General features: G+C 50.1%; 1 long non-coding RNA gene across 1 annotated transcript; it reads right to left on the reverse strand.

Annotated features, from left to right (window-relative positions):
* Positions 1-214: 214 nt before the first annotated feature.
* On the reverse strand, positions 215-21,820 carry LOC142477092 (uncharacterized). Its single transcript, XR_012792177.1, has 3 exons — positions 21,747-21,820; positions 14,532-14,660; positions 215-435 (listed from the first exon to the last, which is right to left on the reverse strand). It is a non-coding gene; the product is annotated as an uncharacterized LOC142477092 (long non-coding RNA).
* Between the last annotated feature and the right edge of the window lie 1,052 nt (positions 21,821-22,872).

The following is a 22,872-nucleotide window of genomic DNA, read 5'->3' on the forward strand; positions in this document are numbered from 1 at the left end:
CTACTCGCCGAACCAAAAAATCTACTCGCCACCTAGCCCCACCTTTTAAAAAAGAAATTGAATAAATTCCTAGTTAGAACTAATAACAAGATTCATTTTTTACATAACAGTTTATTTATTGTATTACATTTATACTTTACTACAATTAGTCCTTGTTACGTGTGTGTGTGAGAAAATTTCATATGACCTCACTAATCGGAAAAAAACCCCAGATATGAATGACTAGTTTCCTGAACCCCTTAACCAGTGTCTGGATGCCCCCGCTTCACACTTTCTAAAGCAGCAATCCCGCCTGGGATCTTACCTGATCCGCAGTCCCTCAATGTCCAGGTACCCTCATTCCCGCAATGTTATATGTTGGAGGGGAGGTGTTTCCTACCTGTCTTCTGGGTTAGGGGGGATTCCGATGTCTCCTGTGTGAAGCTTGATACAGATCTGGAAGAAAGCAGTATAGGTTATTTCGCTCCAGGTATAGGGCAGTTAAGACAAGACAGAGAGATTGTGGGTGAGAGACAGAGAGTGTGAGTGACAGAGAGAGAGAGTGGGGGGGTGGATGAGTGAGGGGGTGGGTGACTGACATTTGGGTGTGTGACACTTGGATGGGTGACTGACACTTGGGTTGTTGGGTGTCTGACTGATTGTGGGTTGGTGTCTGTATTTATTTACACACAAACAGACACACACACACACACACACACACACACATACACACATACACACATACACACACACACACTTTAGAGTGTAGCAGTAGCACAAGTCAAATGCACTGTAAGGGTAGAGGTACTGTATCTGAAGGCAGGTGAACATGAAACTAATAAGCAAATTGTATACTTTTGTGTCAAAGTTTAAGCTGTTTATACCATTAGAAAAGAAAGGGAAATGTTTAGTTTAAACCCCCTTGAGCCACTGCAGAACCCAGGAATCAGAGGGTGAAGACATCTAAAGGTAAAGAAAAACATAGAATGTATGTTATTTTTCTTTTACAGGTTTTAATTGTTTTGTTTATTGTTACAGCATTTTTTTTAAAGCCCATTCATTGCCACTGTATTTATGTATGTCTCTTTATAGATATACATACATACATAAAGGGGAGAAGCAATGGTTGTTTTTGCAAACACTTGATTTTATGTATTTTGTTTTTTTGTTTAGAAATGTTTGGTCAATTTAATTTTTAGTTTTATTTAGTAAGATGTTATTTTTAGTGGTGTTTTAAATAGTTTGTTTCGGGGAGGGGGGTTGCTTGCTTTTTAATAGTGGCTGCTTTTTGGTAGTTAGATTTTGTCTGATGGTGTTTACTTTGAGCTTACATGTATTTATTAATGGTTTTGTTTTGGTGTTTTAATTGTTAATTGTCTTGTTTATTTTGGATTGGATGAATTGATTGGTGGTCATTTAGTTCCGTTTACTTCTTTATTTGTTTTTAGTTTCTCATTGTTTTGATTGCATTGGATCTTGTTTGTGATTGTTTTTTTTAGGTTGACCATTGACTGGCATAGTGTTAAATGATGCTCATATTATATGGGCATGATGTGCCCACTGTGCCATTCAATTGTTTTATTGGCATTTGTTATCTATTTAATTGGCTATGTGATGTGTTTTATTTTGATATGTAATATTTTTGATTTGGGCCTGTTTTTTAATTCCTTACCCATTTCTTACTATAGTGGTAAATCTTGCCCATATTATATGAGCATGATGTACCCACTGTACCAATGAATGGGTGAAGGGTGGGGGTAGTTGCCTGGGGAGGGTGGTTAGGCCTCCTGGGTGGGTAGTGGCAGAGGGTGGGTTAACCCCTTAATTACTATAGTGGTTACTAACCGCTAAGGTGATTAAGGGGTTAGGGGACATTAGATTGTCTTTTTTTATGTACTGTATTGTTTGTAGAAACGGAGGACATGGACGGTGATGAGGACGAGGACAGCCTTCATCGTGGCAGCCTGGCAGGGGTGAGTGCAAGATTTATTTACTTAATTTATGCTGCTTAATGTTGTCTTTTAAATGGCCAAATGCACAATTATCCATATGTAGATAATAGTAATTTTGGCCATTATTGTACTGTATGTGTTAGGGGGTGGGGAGGAGTGGGGTATATCTATTTTAAAGTATTGTTTATTTTTTTGGGGACACAAGATTGGTGCTACAGGCCAGTGGGGACTCCTGCGGGGATCACCCGAGGGCCCCGGACTCCAGCGGGGATCACCCGAGGGCCCCGGACTCCAGCGGGGATCACCCGAGGGCCCCGGACTCCCGTGGGGACCACCCGAGGGCCCCGGACTCCCGCGGGGATCACTTGAGGACACACGGACTCCCGTGGGGATCACCAGAGGACCCACAGACTCCGCAGGGATCACCGAGGACACCCGCCGGCCTGTTGTATTAATGGTGTGCTGACAGAAAGGTAAACAATGCTTTTTGGAGTGTCTCCAGCTCTTTTGCGCCAGCCTTTAGCTGGTGCAAAAAATCTGGCGTGCTTTTAAAGCACGTTTGACTTATCACTGCTTAGTGAATCCTGCTGATTGGCCTACTACATCCGAGGCCATAGGATAGCTGCTGTGCTACAGTGGGTTCATACAGGAATCTACTGCCCTGTAGTCAGCCTCAGTGAAGAAACTATTTGCATTTCTCAACTTCATATGAAATGTATATCTTAATAGATATTTCACAGAAAGGCTATGAGCCCAAATGAGTTTGATTTGGGCTTCCAGAAGAATATAAATACTCTTCGCTTCAAACAATAAAACACCATTGAGATAATCGGGGAAATGGAAGCTGCTTGATTATCAAATGAGTGTTACCGCTTTCCAAATAAGTGAGAATCCCAGCTACTGAGTGTTCTGTGCAAAACAATGCTGCTATTCTCCTAATGATCCCTCAAGTAGTGTCTGTAATTCTGTGCACTAAAAAAATGTAAATGCACACACAGCTAGACGCACACCCATTTAATAAAACAAGGGGGGACACATTTATACTGTGTGTGTATATATATATATATATATAGCAACTGTAAATATTCCTTTATATTCATTTGCATGTCTTAGACAGGTCTGCAATCCTGTCTTTCACCATTATCACCCAGCAAACAGCACTTCCACTGCAGCAAGGGATTCTGGGAAATGACATGCAAATGAGCACACAATATTTACAGTTGCTTTATGCTTTACTGTGGAGGGTTTTAGTCACTTTTTTTACCCACCATAACCTTAATAGTCGTGGTGATTACCTTCTCTTATCTCATTTGAGCAAATGTCAGCAAGCCAACCTCACACTGATGATACCCATCAAGGTTGAAACATGTCTGTGAATGGGTTAACTGACTTTGCATCGCCCAAGTCCTTGCTTAAAAGCTGTGTTTAAAGCAGCATGCATTGACTAAGGGTTGCTCATGTAATGTGAGCATGAGATAAAAAGTGGCACTGTGTGCTCATTTGCATGTCATTTCCCAGAATCCCTTGCTGCAGTGGAAGTGCTGTTTGCTGGGTGATAATGGTGAAAGACAGGGTTGCAGACCTGTCTAAGACATGCAAATGAATATACAGGAATATTTACAGTTGCTTTATGCTTTACTGTGGAGGGTTTTAGTCACTTTTTTTACCCACCACTTTTTTTACCCACCATAACCTTAATAGTCGTGGTATATATATATATATATATATATATATATATATATATATATATATATATATATATATATATATATATATATATATATATATATATATATATATATATATATATATAAACCATTTTTAACATGGTTCCCTATATATATATATATATATATATATATATATATATATATATATATATATATAGGGAACCATGTTAAAAATGGTTATTGAGGCAAAAAGTGACACTGTGTGCTCATTGTGCTACGTGAAGGTGAAAGAAAACGGCGCTAACTCTATTAGTGTACACTAATAATATACAGTGAATATTTTGACCAAATCAATTAATTGTTAAACAGTGATATTGTGTTCAAATAACGTGATAATATTATTAAAAGGTTCAAACCCCCTGCTCAAACCCAGCTGGTGGGGACTGGTTTCGCTAGTCCCACAAATCGTCACTCTCCAGTTGTAATCCAGGGGGAGCATGAAGGGAAAAGAACATAAAACAGGAAAAAACAATCTAAGTGCAGACAATAAAATTCAAGTGATATAAATTCTGCGTTCTTTCTTGGCTCATATGTGATGTCTACTTACAAGATGTAAGTCAAAATCAAGCGGTTTTGACACTCAATGGTCTCTGCTGTGCAGGTATTCCCACCAGGTGATAGGGTCTCCAGCTCTCAGCTCCGCAGCAAAGTGTATGTAAAAGAAATACAGACCATAGTGCAGACCAGTATGATGTAAAAAAACTAGACTTTATGGGGTTTTAAAAATGAACACTTACAATAAAAACAAGTATTTCAGGCATGTACCACAATCATTGTGATCAAAGAGAGAAGATTAATTGGTTTACACTTCAGGCTCACCCGCCTCCTCCGGTGTGACTTGGTGTGGACCACCACTCTCAGGGACTTTGTACCTCCAGCGGTGGGCGCATTGATCCAGGTCTCTCTCCCCTCGTGGGTTCCCTCTTCTGTGGGTCGATCACCTTCCCATAGCAGCTGCCCGCAGGTACTGTGGAGTTCTTCACTGGGATACAGCCTCTCTGATGGATGTTTCAGCTTCACTTTTACAACGATGCGTCACTTCCGCTCCGTCCCGATACGTCACTTCCGGTCGCGGTTCTGTGAGTATCTGTCAGTAAATTTCTCCTCTCTTCTCTCTCCTCTCTGGGCGGCTACCACTCTACGCGTTTCGCCAAAAAAGGGTGTGTGGCTTCCTCAGGAGTGTCCTGAGGAAGCCACACACCCTTTTTTGGCGAAACGCGTAGAGTGGTAGCCGCCCAGAGAGGAGAGAGAAGAGAGGAGAAATTTACTGACAGATACTCACAGAACCGCGACCGGAAGTGACGTATCGGGACGGAGCGGAAGTGACGCATCGTTGTAAAAGTGAAGCTGAAACATCCATCAGAGAGGCTGTATCCCAGTGAAGAACTCCACAGTACCTGCGGGCAGCTGCTATGGGAAGGTGATCGACCCACAGAAGAGGGAACCCACGAGGGGAGAGAGACCTGGATCAATGCGCCCACCGCTGGAGGTACAAAGTCCCTGAGAGTGGTGGTCCACACCAAGTCACACCGGAGGAGGCGGGTGAGCCTGAAGTGTAAACCAATTAATCTTCTCTCTTTGATCACAATGATTGTGGTACATGCCTGAAATACTTGTTTTTATTGTAAGTGTTCATTTTTAAAACCCCATAAAGTCTAGTTTTTTTACATCATACTGGTCTGCACTATGGTCTGTATTTCTTTTACATACACTTTGCTGCGGAGCTGAGAGCTGGAGACCCTATCACCTGGTGGGAATACCTGCACAGCAGAGACCATTGAGTGTCAAAACCGCTTGATTTTGACTTACATCTTGTAAGTAGACATCACATATGAGCCAAGAAAGAACGCAGAATTTATATCACTTGAATTTTATTGTCTGCACTTAGATTGTTTTTTCCTGTTTTATGTTCTTTTCCCTTCATGCTCCCCCTGGATTACAACTGGACTGTGTGCTCATTTGCATGTCATTTCCCAGAATCCCTTGCTGCAGTGGAAGTGCTGTATGCTGGGTGATAATGGGGAAAGGCGGGGTTGCAGACCTGCCTAAGACATGCAGATGAGCATACAGCTATATTTGCATATTTGCTTTCCTGTGGAGGGTTTTTGTCACTTTTTTTACTCACCATAACTTAACTCAGTATATATATATATATACAGTGCTTGACAAATCACCCAAAAATCTACTCGCCGAACCAAAAAATCTACTCGCCACCTAATCCCGCCCCCAACCCCACCCCTAGTCCCGCCCCCAACCCCGCCCCCACTTTAAAAAAAAATACATAAATTGAATAAATTCCCGAATAAGAACATTCGTTTTTGACATAAGTTTATTTATTGTATTACATTATACTACAATTAGTCCTTGTTACGTGTGTGTGTATGTGTGTGTGTGTGTGTGTATGTGTGTGTGTGTGTATGTGTGTGTGAGATTGAGTGTATGTGTGTATAAATGTCGGATCTAGAAAAAAAAGCCAGAAATGAATGACTAGTTTCCTGCACCCCTTAACCAGTGTCTGGATGCCCCCGCTTCACAATATTTAAAGCAGCAATCCCGCCTGGGATCTTACCTGATCCGCAGTCCCTCAATGTCCAGGTACCCTAATTCCCGCAATGTTTTACATTGGAGGGGATGTGTTTCCTACCTGTCTTCTGGGTTAGGGGGGGTTCCAATGTCTCCCGTGTGAAGCTTGAGTCAGATCTGGAAGAAAGCAGAATATAGGTTATTTCGGTGTAGTATAGGGCAGTTAAGATACACAGGGTAAATAAGATATCCAGATCCAGAGTGTGAGGCAGAGCGTCAGAGAGACAGAGAGGGGAGAGAGACAGAGAGGGGAGAGAGACAGAGAGGGGAGAGAGACAGAGAGGGGAGAGAGACAGAGAGGGGAGAGAGACAGAGAGGGGAGAGAGGCAGAGAGGGGAGAGAGGCAGAGAGGGGAGAGAGGCAGAGAGGGGAGAGAGGCAGAGAGGGGAGAGAGGCAGAGAGGGGAGAGAGGCAGAGAGGGGACAGAGGCAGAGAGAGGCAGAGAGGGGACAGAGGCAGAGAGAGGCAGAGAGGGGACAGAGGCAGAAAGGGGAGAGAGGCAGAGAGGGGACAGAGGCAGAGAGGGGACAGAGGCAGAGAGGTGACAGAGGCAGAGAGGGGACAGAGGCAGAGAGGGGACAGAGGCAGAGAGGGGACAGAGGCAGAGAGGGGACAGAGGCAGAGAGGGGACAGAGGCAGAGAGGGGACAGAGGCAGAGAGGGGACAGAGGCAGAGAGGGGACAGAGACAGAGAGGGGACAGACAGAGAGGGGACAGACAGAGAGGGGAAAGACAGAGAGGGGAAAGACAGAGAGGGGAAAGACAGAGAGGGGGGAGAGAGAGAGGGGAAAGACAGAGAGGGGAAAGACAGAGAGGGGAAAGACAGAGAGGGGAAAGACAGAGAGGGGAAAGACAGAGAGGGGAAAGACAGAGAGGGGAAAGACAGAGAGGGGAAAGACAGAGAAGGGGGAGAGAGACAGAGAGGGGGGAGAGAGAGAGACAGAGAGGGGGGAGAGAGAGAGACAGAGAGAGAGACAGAGAGGGGGGAGAGAGAGACAGAGAGGGGAGAGAGAGAGACAGAGAGGAGAGAGAGAGAGACAGAGAGGAGAGAGAGAGAGACAGAGAGGGGAGAGAGAGACAGAGGGGAGAGAGAGAGACAGAGGGGAGAGAGAGAGACAGAGGGGAGAGAGAGAGACAGAGAGGGGGGCGAGAGAGAGACAGAGAGGGGGGAGAGAGAGAGACAGAGAGGGGGGAGAGAGAGAGACAGAGAGGGGGGAGAGAGAGAGACAGAGAGGGGGGAGAGAGAGACAGAGAGGGGAGAGAGAGAGACAGAGAGGGGAGAGAGAGAGACAGAGAGGGGAGAGAGAGAGACAGAGGGGGAGAGAGAGACAGAGGGGGAGAGAGAGACAGAGAGGGGGTGGAGAGACAGAGAGGGGGTGGAGAGAGAGAGGGGTGGAGAGAGAGAGGGGGGGAGAGAGACAGAGAGGGGGGAGAGAGACAGAGAGGGGGGAGAGAGACAGAGAGGGGGGAGAGAGACAGAGAGGGGGGAGAGAGAGAGGGGGGAGAGACGGGGGTAACTGACTGACGGGGGGAGGCAACTGACTGACTGGGGGGGGTAACTGACTGACTGGGGGGGTGGGATGACTGACTGGGTGACTGACTGACTGGGTGACTGACTGGGTGGGGGGTGGACTGACTGGGTGGGGGGAAGACTGACTGGGTGGGGGGGATGACTGACTGGGTGGGGGGTGGACTGACTGGGTGGGGGGAAGACTGACTGGGTGAGGGGAAGACTGACTGGGTGAGGGGAAGACTGACTGGGTGGGGGGGATGACTGACTGGGTGGGGGGGATGACTGACTGGGTGGGAGGGAAGACTGACTGGGTGGGGGGGAAGACTGACTGGGTGGGGGGGTGGGATGACTGACTGGGTGTGGGGTGGGATGACTGACTTGGTGACTGGGTGGGGGGGTGGGATGACTGACTTGGTGACTGGGTGGGGGGGTGGGATGACTGACTTGGTGACTGGGTGGGGGGGTGGGATGACTGACTTGGTGACTGGGTGGGGGGGTGGGATGACTGACTTGGTGACTGGGTGGGGGGGTGGGATGACTGACTTGGTGACTGGGTGGGGGGGTGGGATGACTGACTTGGTGACTGGGTGGGGGGGTGGGATGACTGACTTGGTGACTGGGTGGGGGGGTGGGATGACTGACTTGGTGACTGGGTGGGGGGGTGGGATGACTGACTTGGTGACTGGGTGGGGGGGTGGGATGACTGACTTGGTGACTGGGTGGGGGGGTGGGATGACTGACTTGGTGACTGGGTGGGGGGGTGGGATGACTGACTTGGTGACTGGGTGGGGGGGGTGGGATGACTGACTTGGTGACTGGGTGGGGGGGTGGGATGACTGACTTGGTGACTGGGTGGGGGGGTGGGATGACTGACAGGGTGACTTTTGACTGACTGGGGGAGTGGGGTGACTGACTGGGTGGGGGGGTGAGGTGACTTACTGGGTGACTGGGTGGGGGGGTGACTGACTGAGTGGGGGGTGACTGACTGAGTGGGGGGGTGACTGACTGAGTGGGGGGGGGTGGGGGAGTGACTGACTGAGTGGGGGGGTGACTGACTGAGTGGGGGGGTGACTGACTGAGTGGGGGGGTGGGGGGGGTGACTGACTGGGGGGGTGGGGGGGTGACTGACTGGGGGGTTACCTCTGGTGTCCTGCACACACACATTCTCTCTCATACCCATACACACACACAAACACAAATACTCCATCTCTCTCGCCCACACACACACACACAATCTCTCTCTCCCACACACACACACACAATCTCTCTCTCCCATACACACATATTCACACACACACACACACACACTCTCACACACACACACACACACACACACACACACACACACACACACTCACACTCACACTCACACTCACACTCACACTCACACTCACTCTCAATCTCTCTCTCATACCCATACACACACACGGGAAGGGACGTGCACCGGAGGGGAGAAACACCCCGCTACTTCCTCCCGCCCCGCGCGAGCAACGGGAGCACCGAGGGGAGAGAATCACCGGAAACTGCAACATCTGCAGACCCGCGCGGGCAGCGGGAACACAGGAGGGGGGGGGGGCGAAGAAACACCCCGGCCACTACGTGACCCGCGCGGGCAGGGGGAACAACGGAGGGGGGGCGAGAAACACCCCGGCCACTACGTGACCCGCGCGGGCAGGGGGAACAACGGAGGGGGGGGGGGGCGAGAAACACCCCGGCCACTACGTGACTCGCGCTGGTAGCGGGAACACCGGAGGGGGGGGGGGGGCGAGAAACACCCCGGCCACTACGTGACCCGCGCGGGCAGCGGGAACACCGGAGGGGGGGGGGGGGCGAGAAACACCCCGGCCACTACGTGACCCGCGCGGGCAGGGGGAACAACGGAGGGGGGGGGGGGCGAGAAACACCCCGGCCACTACGTGACTCGCGCTGGTAGCGGGAACACCGGAGGGGGGGGGGGGGGCGAGAAACACCCCGGCCACTACGTGACCCGCGCGGGCAGGGGGAACAACGGAGGGGGGGCGAGAAACACCCCGGCCACTACGTGACTCGCGCTGGTAGCGGGAACACCGGAGGGGGGGGGGGGCGAGAAACACCCCGGCCACTACGTGACCCGCGCGGGCAGCGGGAACACCGGAGGGGGGGGGGGGGCGAGAAACACCCCGGCCACTACGTGACCCGCGCGGGCAGGGGGAACAACGGAGGGGGGGCGAGAAACACCCCGGCCACTACGTGACTCGCGCTGGTAGCGGGAACACCGGAGGGGGGGGGGGGGGCGAGAAACACCCCGGCCACTACGTGACCCGCGCGGGCAGGGGGAACAACGGAGGGGGGGCGAGAAACACCCCGGCCACTACGTGACCCGCGCGGGCAGCGGGAACACCGGAGGGGGGGGGCGAGAAACACCCCGGACAGTACAGTATGTGACCCGCGCGGACCGGAGGGGGGGGGGGGGGAAACCCCCGGCTTTTACAGTATGTTCCGACCCGTGCGGGCAGTGGGAGCACCGGAGAGAGGGGGAAGGATGTACAGTATCAGTGTCTATAGTATATAAATATTTAAAGTGCATTAAATTCCCCCCACCTGAAGAATCTGTCCAAACTCCTCCATGACCGGATCAGTAAATTGTAAATTATAGGAGCTGACACAATTATACAGGAGGATATGAGGAGGAGGAGGAGCAGCAGACACACGCACTCAACCCCCTCCCCCCCATTACTTACCCGTGCAGAAAGGGCGGTTTGAAGTCCTGGCAACTCCATCCCACGTCACAGCCAATCAACTACGAATTTATTTATTTTTACGAACGGGATTTTTTTTTTGCAGAGCAGGGGAAAGGTTACTGGCCACGAGCCAATATCCGATCGCAGCTGGCGAGTTGGCGACCGGGTTTGTCGAGCACTGTATATATATATATATATATAATGTGAGCAACATTCTTTTTGTGTGTGTGTGTGTGTGTGTGTGTGTGTGTGTGTGTGTGTGTGTGTGTGTGTGTGTGTGTGTATGTGTGTGTGTGTGTGTGTGTGTGTGTGTAGAGGTATCAGTACCGTGTTAGCCGAGTTTCAATAATCAAAAAATAAATAGATGATACCGTTCTGTGGCTAACGAAATGCTTCCGGCGATGTTACAATGAATGAAGCAAGCAATGGGTATACTTAAAAACAGTGTGTCTTGGAATGTTATCTGTGCTTGTCCTTCCCCCGATGTGGATGAGATTTATGGCTAGAGGTGTTAAATGGTTCCTGAAAGTAAGTGATATAAGAGTGTGTGTGTGTGTATCTGTGTGAATATAAATGAATGGAGAGCCCACAGAGTATACAGTGCTTTACAAAAGGGGTGTGTGGAGTGGGAGTTAATATAAATGGTGTGGGTAGGTGTGGAAATGTGAGCGATAGTGGCATAACTAAAAGTGTGTGTGGATACTATGTGGTCCCTATTGGTGTATAGGGATGGAAAAACAAGGAGTATTGGTATGTGTAAGAGACAGCTGTGTGTGCATACATATAGCACAGTATGTACAGACATGGTCTTTAGCGCTCATGGGAAGAGAGTTCACTTGTGTTAGTAATGACTCATAAAATTTCGATCTCTGTTTAGGCCACTGCTAAGTGTCCCGAACAGTTGCGTAAATTTGTATTCATGCAACCGTCTCTCTTTCAGTGTTTTAAGATTACCTTTGAGTATGGCAACCCTCAGATCGTTCATCTTATGGCCAAAATCAGAGAAATGTTCGCCAACAGGACTGTCTCTTGTTCCGCGTGTGATGCTGTGGCGATGCAGGTTAATTCTCTTGTTTAGCCCCTGCCCCGTCTCACCTATGTAGTAGCAGCCTCCTGGGCATTTCATGCACATGATGAGGTACACGACATTGCTGGAGGAACAGGTGAACCTTCCTCTGATTTTGTATTCCCGATTCCTGTGTGGTATTTGTATTGTGTCCGCTGTGTAGAGCATTGCGCAGGTTTTGCATCTTGGGTCCTGGCATGGTTTCATCCCGCATTCAGTTGTACTGCTGAATACTTTACTCCTCACCATAATATTCTTGAGATTATGAGGTTGCCTGTATGATAATAAGGGTGCTTCAGGGAAGACCTGTTGCAGTCTTGTATCTTCCTGGAGGATGGGTTGTAGTTCCCTGGCGATCTTGCATAGGGCTCCTAGGTGTGGGTTATATGTGACCACCAAAGGTACCCTGTCGCTTGTCTCCTTCTGTTTGTATTCAAGGAGATCACTTCTTGGTATTCTGGTGGCTTTGTGAATTTGCTGGTCTACAATTCTGTGGTTATATCCACGGTTTATAAAATCTGATCTCAAGGCTTCAATCCGCTGGTCTCTGTCTGCTGTGTCGGAGCATATCCGGTTGTAGCGTATGGCTTGACTGTAGATGGTTACATGTTTGGTGTGTGTCGGGTGGAAGCTGTTGTCTCTCAAATAGCTGGCTCTGTCTGTAGGTTTGCGGTATACAGAAGTCTGTAGTTGGTTGTTCTTTATAGTAATGGTGGTGTCTAGGAAATGTACTTCATCCGGGGAATGGGTGAGTTTGAAGTTGATGGTCGGGTGGAACGTATTGAAGTTGTCATAGAACTGTAGGAGGTCCTGTTCGCCAGAGGTCCAAATCAGGAGGATGTCATCGATGTAGCGAAGGTATGTAAGGGGTTTCAAGTGACAGATGGAAAGAAAGTCACTTTCCAGTTTTGCGCAGAACAGATTGGCATACTGTGGCGCCATCCGAGTACCCACAGCGGTCCCGGTTGTCTGGAGGTATGTGTCATTTCCAAATGTGAAGTAGTTATGGGTCAGAATAAATTCGATGCATTTAGTCACTGTCTCTGTGAGTGGCTCCTGCGGTCCCAGAAAGTATCTGCAGGCTGAAATCCCATCCTCGTGGGGGATGTTTGTATAAAGTGACTCTACATCCATAGTTGCTAGTAGTGTTCCTGTTGGGAGGGGGCCAATGGCATTCAGTTTGTTTAGCAGGTCGGTGGTATTCTGGATATAGCTGGGTGTGTTCCTGACAAGTGGTTTTAGAATGCCCTCCACCCAGCCAGAAATATTCTCGGTAAGTGTGCCAGATCCAGAGATAATAGGGCGACCAGGGTTACCCTCTTTGTGAATTTTAGGGAGCATGTAGAATGTGCCAGGTTTTGGGTTAGTTGGTATCAGGTCCAGAATTTGTTCTCTTGTGCGGATCGGGAGTGTTTTAATGATCCTGTTGAGTTCTTTCATGTATTTTTTAGCTGGATCCTCCTGCAGTTGGGTGTAATACTTTGAATCAGAGAGTTGCCTGTGTGCTTCCCGCAGGTAGTCTGTGGTGTTAATTATGACCACTGCTCCTCCCTTGTCCGCAGGTTTGATTGTTATATTGTGGTTGGCCTTTAGCGATTCTATGGCTCTCCTCTCCATCACTGTCAGATTATATGTTTGTTTCCTTACTTTGTCCAGGATGGTGGTTTTGGCGCTGTGTCTGAAGCTTTCAAAGTACATATATATATATATATATATATATATATATATATATATATATATATATATATATATATATATACAAATGTAAATACAACTGTATGCTCATCTGCATGTCTTAGGCAGGTAACCCTGCCTTTCCCCATTATCACCCAGCACAGCACTTCCACTGCAGCAAGGGATTCTGGGAAATGACATGCAAATGAGCACACAGTGCCACTTTTTGCTTCAAAAACCATTTTTAACATGGTTCCCTGTATATATATATATATATATATATATATATATATATATATGTTTAACATGGTTCCCTATATATATATATATATATTGTGACAAACAGCTTACTCCGGGGCTCCGCCGCTTGTCCGGGACGGTTAGAACACGGTCTTTTAGGGTAGGTTAAAATGAGGAGGCGTCACGTACTGTTCCTTTAAACAGGCTGGGCCTGGTTTATTCAGTCCCAGGCACTGAGACTGCCACAGTGCATACAACAAAACACATCAAAACAAAAGCTGCTCACCTGAGCGATAACTTAACTTAGATTTCCCTAACTTAGGGTGGACTTTCCAACAACAAAACAAGGTACTTTTGCAGACTTAGCCAAATGAACAGAACGATTGAACCTGTGTGGGGAAGAGGCTTCTCCCCACTGTGTTCAGCAGCCTTCCAGGCTCTGGAGAAGAGACAAGAGCAACCAGGAAATCAGTCTTACATACCTGATTTCTAATTAGCATGACAGGTGACAGAAATCAGGCAGCCAGACAAACTCTGGTCTGGATCTCTCATCCCTCAGTTCCAGTGCTTGCCAAACTGTGGGATGGAGTGCATGTATTATAAGGCTGCACTCCCAGGCCAGACAGGATAGAAACTGTTCAGTATCCTGGGAGCCCTATATATGGAATTTATTACCATCCCCTGGTTTCTGTCACAATATATATATATATATATATATACAGTGTTCGACAAATCACCCAAAAATCTACTCGCCCAACCAAAAAATCTACTCGCCACCTAGTCCCGCCCCCAACCCCGCCCCTAGTCCCGCCCCCAACCCCGCTTTAAAATAAAATATATAAATAAAATACATTTAATAAATTCCTAGTCAGAACAACATTCGTTTTTGACATACAGTAAATGTATTTATTGTATTACATTATACTACAATTAGTCCTTTTACATGTGTGTGTGTAAATATCGGATCTAGAAATAAAAGCCAGGTGTGAATGACTAGTTTCCTGAACCCCTTAACCAATGTCTGGATGTCCCCGCTTCACAATATCTAAAGCAGCAATCCCACCTGGGATCTTACCTGATCCGCAGTCCCTCAATGTCCAGGTACGCTCATTCCCGCAATGTTATACATTGGGGAGGTGTTCATTACCTGTCTTCTGGGTTAGGGGGGGGTTCCGATGTCTTCCGTGTGAAGCTTGAGCCAGATCTGGAAGAAAGCAGTATAGGGTAGTTAAGATTTCGGTGTAGTATAGGGCAGTTAAGATATATAGGGTAAATAAGAGATCCAGAGTGTGAGTGACAGAGAGAGAGAGTGTGGGAGTGACAGAGAGAGAGAGTGTGGGGGAGAGAGAGAGAGAGTGTGGGGGAGAGAGAGAGTGTGGGGGAGAGGGAGAGAGCGTGTGGGGGAGAGGGAGAGAGAGTGTTGGGGAGAGGGAGAGAGAGTGTTGGGGAGAGAGGGAGAGAGAGTGTGGGGGAGAGAGGGAGAGAGAGTGTGGGGGAGAGAGGGAGAGAGAGTGTGGGGGAGAGAGGGAGAGAGAGTGTGGGGGAGAGAGGGAGAGAGAGTGTGGGGGAGAGAGGGAGAGAGAGTGTGGGGGAGAGAGGGAGAGAGAGTGTGGGGGAGAGAGAGAGAGAGTGTGGGGGAGAGAGAGAGTGTGGGGGAGAGAGAGAGAGTGTGTGGGGGAGAGAGAGAGAGAGTGTGGGGGAGAGAGAGAGTGTGGGGGAGAGAGAGAGAGTGTGTGGGGGAGAGAGAGAGAGAGTGTGGGGGGGAGAGAGTGTGTGGGGGAGAGAGAGAGTGTGGGGGAGAGAGTGTGGGGGAGAGAGGGAGATAGAGTGTGGGGGAGAGAGGGAGAGAGAGTGTGGGGGAGAGAGGGAGAGAGAGTGTGGGGGAGAGAGGGAGAGAGAGTGTGGGGGAGAGAGAGTGTGGGGGAGAGAGAGAGAGAGTGTGGGGGAGAGAGGGAGAGAGAGTGTGGGGGAGAGAGGGAGAGAGAGTGTGGGGGGGGGGAGAGAGAGAGTGTGGGGGGGAGAGAGAGAGAGTGGGGGGGACAGAGAGAGTGTGGGGGAGAGAGAGAGTGTGTGGGGGAGAGAGAGAGAGAGTGTGTGGGGGAGAGAGGGAGAGAGAGTGTGGGGGAGAGAGGGAGAGAGAGTGTGGGGGAGAGAGGGAGAGAGAGTGTGGGGGAGAGAGGGAGAGAGAGTGTGGGGGAGAGAGGGAGAGAGAGTGTGGGGGAGAGAGAGAGAGAGTGTGGGGGAGAGAGAGAGAGAGAGTGTGGGGGAGAGAGAGAGAGAGAGTGTGTGGGAGAGAGAGAGTGTGGGGGGGAGAGAGAGCATGTGGGGGGGAGAGAGAGCGTGTGGGGGGGAGAGAGAGCGTGTGGGGGGAGAGAGAGAGTGTGGGGGGGAGAGAGAGAGTGTGGGGGGGAGAGAGAGAGTGTGGGGGGGAGAGAGAGAGTGTGGGGGGGAGAGAGAGAGTGTGGGGGGGAGAGAGAGAGTGTGGGGGGGAGAGAGAGTGTGTGGGTGGGAGAGAGAGTGTGGGGGAGACAGAGGAGAGAAACGGTGGGTGACACACACAGAGGGTGGGTGATACACAGAGAGAGAGGCTGGGTGAGTGACTGGCTGGTTGAGTGGTTTGCTGGGTGAGTGGCTGGGTGGGGCAGGGGTGACTGGGTGGGTGAGTGACTGACACTGACTGGGGGTAGGGGGTGACTGACACTGACTGGGGGTGGGGGGGTGACTGACACTGACTGGGGGTGGGGGGGAGACTGACACTGACTGGGGGTGGGGGGGTGACTGACACTGACTGGGGGTGGGGGGGTGACTGACACTGACTGGGGGTGGGAGGGTGACTGACACTGACTGGGGGTGGGGGGGTGACTGACACTGACTGGGGTTGGGGGAGTGACTGACACTGACTGGTTGTGGGGGGGTGACTGACACTGACGGGGTGGGGGGGTGACTGACACTGACTGGGGGTGGGGGGGTGACTGACACTGACTGGGGGTGGGGGGTGACTGACACTGACTGGGGTTGGGGGGTGACTGACACTGACTGGGGGGTGACTGACAGGGGGGGGTGACTGACTGACTGGGGGGAAGGTTACTGACTGGGGGGGTGACTGACTGGGGGGGGGTTACTGACTGGGGGGGGTTACTGACTGGGGGGGGTTACTGACTGGGGGGGACCTCTGGTGTCACACACATACACATACTCCCATACACACATACATTCATTCACACACACACACATTCTCCCACACACACACACATACACATTCTCACACACACACAGGGGAGGAAAGGCCGCGACCAGCACCACGCAAATCCCCCACCCACCCGCGCCCATCTCCTGCTCGTGTGGGGGGCAGGCCGACATCCCCCCCCCCAATCAGCAGGGTGGGTGGGAGGCATGTGGCGAGGTATCCCCCACTGGGCGCCCCAGGTGACAGTCAGCCCCGCCGTGGCCGCCACTGCCCTGCTCCCCTCGCCGGCATGTCACAGTGCCTGGCCAAGCTGCAGGCTGCTTCTTCCCCCCCAGCCCGCGGCGGCCTGATGCTCATGGCGGGGGGGGGGGGGCCAGGCCGACATCCCCCCACCTCATGCGGCGGCTGCGCCATCATGAAGGTAGGAGACGCATGGGAGGCACGTGGTGAGGGCCGAGCCCCCCCCTGCAAGCCAACCGGGCTGCAGCAGCGGGGACCTCCCGCCCCTGACATCGATCGGTGGATCGAGGGGAAGGGGACAGGAGGAGGGGAAGGGGACAGGAGCAGGAAGAGGGGAAGGGAGCAGGAGGAGGGGACAGGGTACAGGAGCAGAAGGAGGGGACAGGAGCAGGGGACAGGAGGAGGGGAATGGGACAGGAGCAGGGGACAGGAGAGCTTCCGCGGTGGGGAGTAGGGAGCCATGTGGGGACCAGGGGGATCGCAGGGAAGGAGCAGAGGGGCCGCAGCATGGAGAGTACTTACCCTCCAACAGAGCTCCAGGCAGAATGGCCGCTGGTTGGGGGCGGGCTCATATAGAGCCTGGCCGCGCGCCCACAAAGCCTGGAGCGCGCGCCAATCAGGAGTCAGGTAGGGGAGTTTTTTTTTTGGTTTTTTTTCAGCGCGAGAAGGGAAATTTCAGCGCGAACGGGGGAATTTTAAAAAAAAACACGTGTGCTGCTTGGGCCAATAATTACTCGCCCGGGGGTTAAATCCACCCGCCCCGGGCGAGTAAATGTATACAATTGTCGAACACTGTATATATATATATATATATATATATATATATATGTGGATAAACCAGACCCAATGAATAATATTGACTATCGTGGAATAAAAAATAAACCAAGAGAGTCCAAAATAAATGGGAAACTGTAGGTGCTAAGGGATAACAATAATATTAAACACACAAAAGACTAAGACAATCCCCAAAAGCAGCACTCTAAATATACCACAGAATAACTAGTGACGTAATACCAAAAGACTAGGGAACTAAAGTCAGAGCAGAAAATGAATAGATTTTAATAGCGAGCAAAAAGAACACTAACATTTAAAAACATACACACACTGAAGGCAGCAAAGATACAAAAAGACTGTGACTGACTAAAGATTACAAAAATAAATAATGCTGAAAAAATAAATCAAAAGCAAAAGATGTGTCTAAACAATGAATCTAATAACTATATAAAGCGACACAAAAAAAGCTAAATAATTCAAAATTCCCCTGGAAAAAGCCCTAGCTGTAAAGCATAAAACTAAACTAAGGGCATAAAGAAAGGTATGACGTAAATAAACCTGTATACAAAATAATGTACATAAGAAAAATAATAATAACTTAAACCAAGGGGGAGGCACAGGGGAGACAAAGATGAAAAAAACTCAAACCCTGAACAGCAACAGATGATATCAATCAATCAAAAAATGATGCATTCAAAAACCTGTGGTAACTGCACAGAAGCAAATAGGACACATGGCTGTAGAATCACAAAAAGCCAGTGCCCTGCGCACAAATAAAACAACCTAGAGTATAGGTTCCATAGGAAGTAATGGCTCCAAATAGCAGAGAAAAGGATACTCAGCTGCCATATAATGATAGTGGAGTCAATACGGCGGAGTATAACTCCAGGATGTATAAGGAATAAATCATGCAGTCCACAGGACAAGCACCAAGAGTCACGCCAACAAGATAATAAATATCTGCCTACAGTGGACACTATGCGTTTCGCCCGTATATATATATATAAATATAATATAATATATATATACACACACACACAGTGCTTGACAAATCATCCAAAAATCTAGTTGCCGAACCAAACAATCTACTTGCCACCTAGCCCCGCCCCTAGCCCCGCTTTTTTTTTAAAGAAAGAAATTGAACTAATAAGAATTAATAACAACATTCGTTTTTTAAATAAGTTTATTTATTGTATTACATTTATATTTTACTATAATTAGTCCTTGTTATGTGAGTGTGAGAGTGTGTGGGAGTCTGTAAATGTCGGATCTAGAAAAAAAAGCCTGATATGAATGACTAGTTTCCTGAACCCCTTAACCAGTGTCTGGACGTCCCCGCTTCACAATATCTAAAGCAGCAATCCCGCCTGGGATCTTACCTGATCCGCAGTCCTTCAATGTCCAGGTACCCTCACTCCCGCAATGTTATATGTTGGAGGGGATGTGTTCCCTGCCTGTCTTCTGGGTTAGGGGGGATTCCGATGTCTTCAATGTGAAGCTTGAGATCTGGAAGAAAGCAGTATAGGTTATTTTGGTATAGGTATAGGGCAGTTAAGATATATAGGGTAAATAAGATATCCAGATCCAGAGTGTGAGACAGAGAGAGTGTGAGAGAGAGAGAGAGTTACAGAGAGTGACACAGAGAGAGAGAGAGTTTGACAGAGCGAATGTGACAGAGAGAAATAGTTTGAGAGAGAGAGAGAGAGAGAGAGAGAGAGAGAGAGAGAGAGAGAGAGAGAGAGAGAGAGAGAGAGAGAGAGAGGTTGACAGAGAGAGAGGGTGACAGAGAGAGGTTGACAGAGAGGGTTACAGAGAGGGTGACAGAGAGGGAGAGAGTATGTGAAAAAGAGAGAGAGAGTTTGACAGAGTTTGACAGAGAGCGAATGTGACAGAGAGAAAGAGTTTGACACAGAGAGAGGGTTACTGACTGGGTGGGTGGGTTATTGACTCTTACTGTGTGGGTGGGGGAGACAGTGTGTGGGTGAGTGGGTGGGGGTGACTTATCTTGAGCGGGTGTGAAGTTGGCAGCTGGGGGGAGGATGGGCGCGAGACTGCCAGGCTGTGCTATGCGGAGTGACACTGACGCTTCCTGCTCCCTGCATGCCTCTCGCTGGAGCTGTCGTTGGGATAGGAGGAGAGGGGGCTGGCAGAGCTACCGCTGAGAGGCTTGCGCCGTTTGGCGGATGGTCTTTTTCGTGGCGGGGGGCAGGGCGGCAGAGTAGAGTTTGAAGTAGGTAGAAGTGGCATCCCTTGGCCATAGGACTGAAGCCGTGTCCTAGCAGTGCAGGTGAGCGAAGTCCGTGTGCCCACCTCCTGCTCCGCTCCAGAGGAGGAGTCTGTGTCAGCAAGGGGGACAGCTGTAGGCTGGGACTGCCTCTTTTTCCGCCGGGGAGGGGGCCTTGTGATTTGGGGGTTAGCTGACTCATCCAGGGAGCTATCCCCTCGGCCATTACGCAGTGTCAGGGCTGGAGCCCTTCTTGGGCTGGGATTGCGATTTTGGGGGCCGGCCACGTTTGCGCTTTGGAGGAGTGGGGGGCTCGTCAGCTCCGCTGCTGCACGCCCCCTCCCCACAGACACCAGTAGGAGGAATGGAAGCAGCGCTGGGAATGGTCAGGTCAGCAGCGGGATCACACTTCCCCTCCCAGGGATAGGAGGAGAGGGGGCTGGCAGAGCTACCGCTGAGGGGCTTGCGCCGTTTGGCGGATGGTCTTTCGTGGCGGGGGGCAGGGCGGGGGGAGCACCCTTGGGGGGGGGGGGGGGGTTGGAAGCCAGAGTAGAGTTTGAAGTATGTAGAAGTGGCATCTCTTGGCCATAGGACTGAAGCCGTGTCCTAGCACTGCGGGTGAGTGGGGTCCGTGTGCCCACCTACTGCTCCGCCCCAGAGGAGGATTCTGTGTCAGTAAGGGTGAGAGTGTGGCAGTTGGGTGAGGTCATAGAACCACGCAGGCCAATGAGAGGCGTGTGGGGGTGGGGGCAGGCCACGGACCAATCTGATTGGCCAGAGGCTGAGTGACAGACCAAAGGACCAATCAGATTGCCATAAGCACAGCAAACATACAACGTTTTCAGCAAACAAACAAAGTTTTCATTTATATATACAGTATATATATATATATATATATATATATATATATATATATATATATGTAATAGTTGTCCCATGTACTGGTGAAAAAAGTGTAAAAGCCCTGAAGGGGTTAAGTAAAGCATGAGCTTACTGTCCTGGCTAAGCTCATTCTAAAGCTGTCCGGGAGCGTAGCGGGCTAGTTCTCCGTTTAAAAACGGATTTTCCCGCGCGGCGGCCGCTTCAATAGATAAGCGCGAATGGCACTTACTATTGAAAGAGCCCGAGGCGCGGGAAAAACGGCCGAACACGGCCGAAGATAGCCCGCGCTATTTTTGAAGTGAAACTTCTTTAGTGGCACCTCATTCGAACTGGGACAAAAATGGATTGTGGAGACAGAAATGAAATGGATGTGATGTCAGTGCTGGCAGTTGAGGCCGGGCTGTGTTCTGGCTCAGCCCGACCCCAACACTGACATGATCACAACCGCTCAAAAAATCAGAAGCGGCGGTGGCGGCGCTAGCCGCCGGCGCCGCTCCTAATGGCCGCCGCTCCCCCACACGGCCTATCGCCGGCGCCGCTCCTAACGGCTGGCCGCAATTTCCCCCAGGTGGAGATGGGCACGGGTGGCAACCGGGGCAGCGGGGACCGGGCCCGGCTCTCCTGCTACAACCCGCTGACCGGCTCCTGGGACCAGGCCCGCTCTCTGTCCCAGCCGCGCGCCAAGCTCAAATTACAGTAGTAGCTCTGTACTCCATCGGGGGCGAGTGCTTCCGCTGCACTGTGATGGGGCAGCATCTACTGCTTGAACCGAGCGGCACCCTGCAAGTCCCCCTACCCCCGGAGCAAGCCGGGGGGAAGATGGGCACCCTTCCCCATTTGTGCTCTCCTTGCGCGAGGGGAAGATAATCCATTAAAGCAGAGGTGTATATACAGTACATGTGTAATGTATGTTTTCTAGGGTCACAGGCCATTGACATGTAACACACACACTGACACAAACACACACACACATAAATACATACACATAGCTCCTACGTGCTGAAGACTCCTCTGCCGCCGGGCGGGAGACTCCTTTGCCGCCGGGCGGCTCAGACAGAGCCCCCCCCTGCGCATGCGCCGCTGGGCTCACTCGCTTAAAGGCAGCAAGGGGAGCTGTTCAGCTACCGCCAAGCTCTGCTCTGCGCTGCCCGCGCCGCGCATGTTCAGTAGTCATGGCGACCCTGTCGGACGCCACGCATGTGCAGAAGCGTCTGGCAGCGGCACCGTTACCCACGCGCCCATTGAATTTTAAATAAAAGGACACGGAGCGCAGACCACCCACCCACACTCCCTGTGTCACAAACCCTGTTTAACACACAAACACACGCACACTGTAACACACGCACACTAACACACTGTAACACACTGTAACACACTGTAACACACTGTAACACACGCACACTGTAACACACGCACACTGTAACACACTGTAACACACGCACACTGTAACACACGCACACTGTAACACACTAACACACACACACTGTAACACACGCACACTGTAACGCACACGCACACTGTAACGCACACGCACACTGTAACACACACGCACACTGTAACACACACGCACACTGTAACACACACGCACACTGTAACACACACGCACACTGTAACACACATGCACACTGTAATACACACGCACACTGTAACACACACGCACACTGTAACACACACGCACACTGTAACACACACGCACACTGTAACACACGCACACTGTAACACACTGTAACATACGCACACTGTAACACACACGCACACTGTAATACACACTGTAACACACACTGTAACACACGCACACTCTAACACACTAACACATGCACACTGTAACACACGCACACTGTAACACATGCACACTGTAACACATGCACACTGTAACACACGCACACTGTAACACACGCACACTAACACACTGTAACACACGCACACTGTGACACACGCACACTGTAACACACGCACACTGTAACACACGCACACTGTAACACACTGTAACACACACACACACTGTAACACACACACACTGTAACACACACACTGTAACACACACACACTGTAACACCCACATACACACATTGTAACACACACACACTGTAACACACATATTCACACGAG

Source organism: Ascaphus truei, unplaced genomic scaffold (assembly GCF_040206685.1).
Source record: "Ascaphus truei isolate aAscTru1 unplaced genomic scaffold, aAscTru1.hap1 HAP1_SCAFFOLD_193, whole genome shotgun sequence".
Taxonomy (NCBI): Eukaryota; Metazoa; Chordata; class Amphibia; order Anura; family Ascaphidae; genus Ascaphus; species Ascaphus truei.